Source organism: Brienomyrus brachyistius, chromosome 17, assembly GCF_023856365.1.
Source record: "Brienomyrus brachyistius isolate T26 chromosome 17, BBRACH_0.4, whole genome shotgun sequence".
Lineage (NCBI taxonomy): Eukaryota > Metazoa > Chordata > Actinopteri > Osteoglossiformes > Mormyridae > Brienomyrus > Brienomyrus brachyistius.
Window position 1 is genome coordinate 13,726,179 of NC_064549.1, and position 8,172 is coordinate 13,734,350.

An 8,172-nucleotide genomic window follows, 5' to 3' on the forward strand; every position below is an offset into this window, starting at 1 on the left:
ACGCTGAAATATCCACTATAGGAAAGGAGTCAGTGGATAACCAATGAACTGGGGGCACTATTGGGAAATGGGAAGCGGTTAGCATACCAATCGAGGGGTGAACAAAGGTACAGTTGTCCAGTGTTTTGTTAAACTTTAAATTAATTGTAGGCCGTGTTGTTGGGAACTGCCAGTTTGGTTGTACTCTGCGGCCTTTTGGAAATCAGATTACACGAAATACGGGAAGCGTCGTCTAAGAGGCAGGACTTTTCAAAGAGCTCTCTGCCCATCTCTGCAGCTGGAAAACTCTCCAGTTACTGGCTCTGAGCAATAGTAGTGACATAAGCTTTGTAACCGAGCTGACCGGGCCCGGGGGGGGCTGGGTATTACAATCTTGGTTCCAGGCAGAAGGCAAGATTTTGGCCTCCTGTTTACTTTTAGCAACAGCAGTGCCAAGAAGAATAAGGAACAATAAGAGGCAGGAATGCCATGAGCCCTGGGTGGGGGGGGGGTCCTGATTTCATTTGTGATTCTGATTTAACCCCTAGTTTGGGCCTGACTCAATGGCATTTATGTAGCACACATATTCAAGTGTCACTTTTTAATTTACTTGCAGAATGATAAATCATCCATCCATACATCCATCCATCTATCTATTTTCTATTTTGTTTTTCTGACATAGGGTTATCTGAACAGGATATGTAGTTTCAGAAAATGGATGGAACTCTCAGAAACATTTTCTGTTGCTGGTCAGTTCACATGTAATCTATATTGTTGACTAAAACAAAATTTGGATGGCAATTATCTAGCACTCTAATGTCACTTTTGCGAACACATCCGGTTAACCTTAACACATAAATTTAACTACTGAAACAAATGCTACGTAAATCCATCCATGTTCCATAAGCAATGCCGAACTGCAGCCAGCTTGGAGCCCAATCCAGCCTGAACAGGGCATGAGCCCCCCCTGGAGAGACACCTGTTCACATAATGGTGAGTTTTTTGTACTGTAGAAACAAACCCACGTTAACACGGTAAAAACATACAAACTCACCACACACACAGAACCAAGGACAGGAATAAAACACTGTTGGTGTGAAACAGCTGTGTCACCCACTGGCCCATCAACCAAACCCACCCCGAGTAAATGAGAGATCTGAAAGGTATAATGAAGGCAGTCACTTTCACACAGGTTTAGAGAATTTCCTGAATTAATCAAGAAGTTAACCTTCACTCATGCATAGGGCCATGCCTAACAATGCAACGGGCCAGATGTCCATTGATTTGGCTCTGATTGGCTGAAAGATCAGATTTAAGTAACTTTGGGAGGGGAGGATTAGTGTTAGGGCATGTTTGGCAGGAGCGTCGGTGGCGAAGACTGCTGAGCTTGCAGAGGGACAGTGGCTAAGGGAACATTAGTGAGGAAGCTGAAGAACAGTAGGAGGCGATTGTAGTGCTTACTCATACATTGTGATGATCATAAGTCTGAGATGCAAAAAACAAGTCGACTTGAAAGTCAATCAGCTTGATCGCAAACGTCAGTCCAAAGTATGAGTCACTAGCTGTGTCAAGCGTGGTCCAAGTACATAGTGTTGAGCCTTATGGTAAAACTGAAGAACGTAAAATTTTTATTGCACTCAAAAAACTCCCTTTTGCCACTAAAGTGAGGTGAAGAAAACAGGCGGCAGTAAAATGAGCAATGGGGGGAGGAGGGGGACGTGGTCACATCCTTCACCCACTTCTCAATGGCTGGAGGAGAACATATAAGGAAAATGCCAAAAACTCATCAGACTGCAGCTCTTATTTTCCACTGTGGAAGCATCCATTCTGATGTGGGGCACATTTTCCCACCATGGTTTTTAATCAGCTTCACCCTTTGAAGGTCAGAGTAACTAGCTGTAGATGCAAAACTATTACAAGTCAATGCATTCGTCCTGTACTGAAACATTTCTGTCCCAATGGGGCTGGAATCTTCCAGGATGACAATTCCATCAGCCAGAGGACACGAGTGCTCAATCAATGGGTTGATGAGAATGAAAAATATGTTAACCAAATGCTATGGCCATTGCCATTCACCTGATTTAATACTTATGAGAGATTCTGGAGCAGTACCTTAAATTCAGTTTTTCACCAACATCAAAAAAGCACCCGGGTACTTCAGTTCCACACAATTGCACAATCAATCCTACATACAATTAAGCAGTTCTGCCACCCAATGCTCTATTAAAACATTTAAAAATGTTTCTCATAAGAGAGTTTGTGCTGGAAGTCTCGAAATTGAATAGCTGTCATCCAATAAATAAAAAAAGTCAACATAATGAAACAACAATGCATCGCAGCTTTCTGCATATGGGGCTGTGTAGCTGCAGACTAGTCAGATCATCCATGCTGACCCATCCATTGCGGAAAGTGCCTACAATGGACATATCAGAATCAGAACTGGACCGTGGAGCAACGGAATAAGGTGGCCTGGTGTGATGAGTTATGTTTTCTGTTCCGTCATATTTGGGCACCAGGATGCACTATGGGAAGAAAGAAAGAGACAATGTCCTGCTGGGAAGCCTTGGGTCCTGGCATTCATATGGGTGTTGCTTTGACACGTAGCACCTACCTAAACATTGTTGCAGGCCAAGTCCACCCCTTCATGGCAACAGTATTCCCCCATGTCAGCGCTCTCTCTCAGCAGGATAATGCCCCCTGCTGCAGTGCAAAAATTATTCAGGAACATGAAAAAAAAGTTGAAAGTGTTGACTTGACCTCTAAATTCCCCCAATCTCAATCCGAATCGAGCATCTGTGAGATGTGCTGGACAAACACGGCTGATCCATGGAGGCCCCACCTCACTGCTTACAGGGCTTAAAGGACCTGCAGCTAAAGTCTTAGTGCCAGATACCACAGGACACCTTCAGAGGTCTTGTAGAATCCAGGCCTTGACAGGTTAGAGCTGGTTTGATGGCACAAGGGGGACCTACGCGATACTAGGCAGGTGGTTTCAATGTTATGGCTGATCGATATATGACTGTAACTTGTATCTCCTAAATCTTCACCCATGTATGTCCTGTACAAAATCTTGCAAAATGATGGATAATTACGCAGCTGCTGGGAACACGTAAAGCTCAGCTCTTCCAAGAGCTTGATTTGGCACTCCGCCTCCATCCAGGTCTTAATTCCTCATTCCCACACAGTTCTAACAAAAGTGGGGACGCTCTCCAGTTAGCTTAGTAAAAGCAAGTCCATTTGGCTTGAATAGTTAAATTATTCAACACTGTTCAAAGATTGACCTTGGATTTCATGTTACTGTCTCTTTAATGTTACAAACATTAATATTATCTGCAGCCTGGTAGCAGTGGCTGATTATGTATCTCTTAGTACATTAGGACACCAGGATGACCCTATCAAGTTCTTGCGTACAATAGCCCTATATAATGTATGTTTGCTTGACTTCCAGTAGTAAATGCATATATGAATAAATCAGTTATTTTCGTGGTAAGCCAGCCGACCATGTTACCCAATGACAAATTGACAAAGTGTGTTTTCACTTAACATTTGACGAGAGCAACAGACATAACATCCTTTCACCTAGAACCGCTGACCTCTGCATTATCCGCAGACAAACGATTCAGCTATTCCTTCAGCTTAGATTATAAAACCAGTTGTTTTTCTTCCCTTGGAGCGTGGAAAAAAGAAATAATAAAAATCATCGACTACTTGCATAAACAGACAACAACAGATTGGCGTTTGGCATCGACCCTGGTCTGTGCACGTAAGTACACACACAGAGTGGCCACTTTATTAGGCACACCTGCTCATCTGCGCCAATAGCTTGCTCCTACAAACTGAGAATCACGTGGTTACGGTTCAGGAAGTTTAGCTGCACATACACTATATGAATGTATATCTTAATTTGGTGTCATGATGTACATGTTTTTGTATATGTGTATATTTATGTTTTGTATATGTACACACATATGTGCACAAACCAGGGTTATTTTCATTAAAAAAGTATAAGAACACATGAACCAAAACTAATTGAAAACTATGAATATGGCTTACAAAACTAACAAATAAACAGCGCCAGGTACTGTAACTTTTTTAAAGTACTATTTACCTTAACTAATAATCTGCTTATCTTTCCTCCATTGTGGGAATCATTCAAGGAAACGTCATACAGTATAATACCCTTAGATGATAAATGATAAAACTAACCCAAACTAAAAGACAACTCTGAAGACTAACTAAACCAGAATTGGATTTCAAATTGAAAATAATATCATTTAAAAAAATCAAAACTATACTAACACTCATTTGGCGTTTGATATTTGTATGGCATAATCACTATACTTAGATCCTAACCAAACGAAACTGATATTAGTCATATCTTATGTTCGGTATTAAAGGCAAGAATCACATCGGGTCGGATGCCCCATCAGCTACATACGTCACGGGTGTGTGAATCACAAAGCCACACTTAACAGTTAGCATGTGACTCAGCATCCCGGAGCTTTATCAAAGAATCCCCAGCAAAATGATAGAAGGCAAGAGAAACCACATCGCTGGGCCTGCATTATATCTATTGCCAGAAACCTGGTCATAATTTAGTCCCATTGTGTTCTTTCACACGCACAAACATTAAGGCGGAAAAAAAACTAAATTACACTTCACTCTAAAGCTTAGAACAAATGTACTGTAATACTTTGCATCTATTTATTTTAGCCAAAGTTTATCCGGTACAGTACCCTTGTTATCCACTGGGATCCGTTCCTGGACACCCCGTGCATGACAAAATCCGCGGATGCCCAAGTCCCCTATATAAAATGGCATAGTATTTGCATATAACCTACGCACATCCTCCCATGGACTTTAAGTAATCTCTAGATTGCTTATAACATCTAATACAATGTAAATGATACGTAGTACAAATGATACGCTCAGTACAGACGCAGCCATCATAGAAAGAAAGTGAATATAAATGATTTCTCCCTTTTTACCTACAAAGCACTTCATTCACGTGAGTTCAGCGTAGAGCTCGGCGCGCGGCAAAGTTTTGCTTTTATGAACTTTCAGGAGTTATTATTATTTTTTATATATTTTCGATCCACAGTTGTTTGAATCCGCAGACGCGGTAAGTTGACTGTAGTTTAAAATATGCTTTGACACATCCATTTTCCATGAATGCTTCACCAGTACAGGGTCTTACATACACATTAAACAGGATTTGATTTCTGGGTTTTGAAACTGCAACCCAGTGGTTACAAGCCCTGTAATCTACTTGTTGGGCTCCGTTATGAATGTACAGCCCACTTTGCGTGCAGGAGCACCAGATCTACGGTTCGAGCTTTCCAGACCCCATAGAGTTTGTGTCCCACTCCTGTCTCGAGGAGTGCAATACCTCTGTCTCTCACGACCAACCCCTGATATTCAATAAACGTTCCGTTCTCTTTTATTTTTCCAGTGGTCAGTAAATGCATTTCCAGATGTTGGCTGGCTAGGCGTCCTCATACGGTGCGTGCCGCGTGTCCCTGCGTGATAATCGGTACCCCGCAGTGGAAAGTAAGATGGGAGATTAACGCGACGGTGCCCCGTATTCCTGATTTCTCTCTGGTGACATCATTGCTCTCAGCGAAAACAACTGCAAACACAGCTTAGTGTTTACGGTGTATCGCGCATGGGCACGATCCTTTAAAGTCCCTCGTTATTCTTGCTTTAGAATGTGCGATTTCAAACAAGCTGTCAAAACATTTTTCTGTTAGTAGTTTAATCAGTACCCGATCCAAGTACTCAGTAATCAATCATAATTATGCATAGGGTATACACATCAAACCTGACATTTATTTTTGTTTATAAGAAGACAGAAAATAGTGTAAGCAATAAAAATTGAAACCTATGATCCATTTCTTTTTGTCCCCACCATATTTATTCAATTTATATGATTTTTAAAATCAAATTTCATCAAGTTTGTGGTGATTTAAAGTACCCTCGCTTTTCATGTCACATGGAATTGCCTAAATAGGAATTAAAGAGGAAAATCTCATTGTGGAGAGGAGTGAAGAAGAACAGAGAATGTGCCAGTAGCTGCCTTGCAGCAAATGAGAACATCTGCGACGAGTGAGTCCGTGATAGTGAGTGCCGGTTGTGATGTGACCCATAAACTTCCTGATGAGGGGCCGCTGCCGAGAAGACATGGTGACTGTTAAGGGTGTGGCCGCCTCCGTCCCACCACCGTGCCACGCCGGCTGGTCCTTGAACATCAGCCGGCTGGACTTCAGAACGGCTGGGGAATGTGATGACATCACCTTGGGGTCATCATACGCAACATCCTGCAATCACTCGGAGCTGAGTCAGACGGCGAGGCTCGATGGCAGCCAGGAGCTGAGAGATGCGATCACTGTCAAGCTTAGTGGGATGCAGCAATGGATTCACATACTTCTTTTGGAAGGTGTGCATGTCTCCTTTTTACTGACAATATCAAAGAGAACATAAAAGAATGAGGTATTGCAAGCATCTTACATCAAGTGTCTAAATGGACGTGCTGTTCAATGAGAAGCTTTGGGTTAAACACCATCAATATTTACACAACAGGCAACTTTTACGTTTCCAGTGATGTGGGTTCAAATTACATAGACACTCAGATCTTTCAAGTTGAGGATAAAACATAGGTCAAGGACAAAGGCTGTCATCCTAGGACTCGACCCCCATTATATCAGTGCTTTTACCAGCTCCCAGCAGTCCCAGCTGCCCTCCCCCAGACACGCTGGGTCATTGTAGTGGTCATACAGCCAGGGACAGGAGTAATTTGGGAGCTACCAGAAGTTGAAGGGTTGCAATCCATGGCGCCATCCCCAAGATGCTTGTTCTCTCAAGAGCAGGAGAGGACATTTTCACGAAGCGTCTGGGGAACTGATACCTCGAGCTATCCTGCATCATCTTTGATGGTTTCATCATCTCCATCCATCCATCCATGAATGACAATCTTCTCTGAACAGTTTAGTCCTATTTTTGTGTGGCACACAAATATTAACTAAATAAACACAACACACTGCCGTATCTAACGCAGTTAGTTACAGACAGTTTGGAAAAGGCACAGGAATTAGCTCTTGCAGAAACGCAGATAAGCCTCCTTAACACTTATTGTGGTAAAATCACCAACTCCACCAGTGAACATCTGACCCTCTTGTAGGCAAATCATATATTAGATTTGATAAATACAGACACGCTTCACTTAACCACCTGTCACCCTTTCTCTGCCTCAGTCTCGTTCCCACAATCGCTCAGCATTCTCCACACTAGTGTTCGCAATCTCCAGGGCTACATATTTAGTCTATAGATTTGTATAGTACTTTGTTGTGCACCTCATAGTATAAGATGTACGGCAAACTAAATAAAAACTATTATCTGTTACACATGTAAACATTTATAAATATAATAAAAATGTTATAAATGGTGCAAAGGTGACCTTAAAACAATATTTAAAGATAGTTGATACAAACCCACTACCAGTAGCCTACAACATACTTGAATATCGGTAAGGGGAGGTTCCTTGCTTATCGACCAATTTGCTTAATGACCTAGTTGTTGGAGCAGAACTTGGTTCTTTAGTGAGGAGTGTCTGTATTGTATTAAATGAATGTGGATTGAGGATTGACCACAAGTTCTCAATGGGATGAAGATCTGGGGAATTTCCTGGCCATGGACCCAAAATGTCAATGTTTTGTTCCCAGAGCCACTTAGATATCACTTTTGTCTTATGGCCCGGTGCTCCATCATGCTGGAAAAGGCTTTGTTCATCACCACATTGGTTTTGGATGGTCGGGAGAAGTTGCTCTCGGAGGATGTTTTGGTACCATTCTTTATTAATGGCTGTGTTCTTAGGCAAAATTGTGAGTGAGCCCACTGCCTTGGCTGAGATGCAACCCCACACATGGATGGTCTCAGGATGCTTTACTGTTGGCATGACACAGGACTGATGGTAGCGTTCACCTTTTCTTCTGTGGTCAATCTTTTTTCCTGGGTACCCCAAACAACCGGAAAGGGGATTCATCAGAGAAAATGACTTTACCCCAGTCCCCAGCAGTCTACTCCCTGTACCTTTTGTAGAATATCAGTCTGTCCATGATGTTTTTCTTGGAAATAAGTGGCTTCTTTGCTGCACGTCTTGACACCAGACCATCCTCTAAAAGTCTTTACCTCACTGTG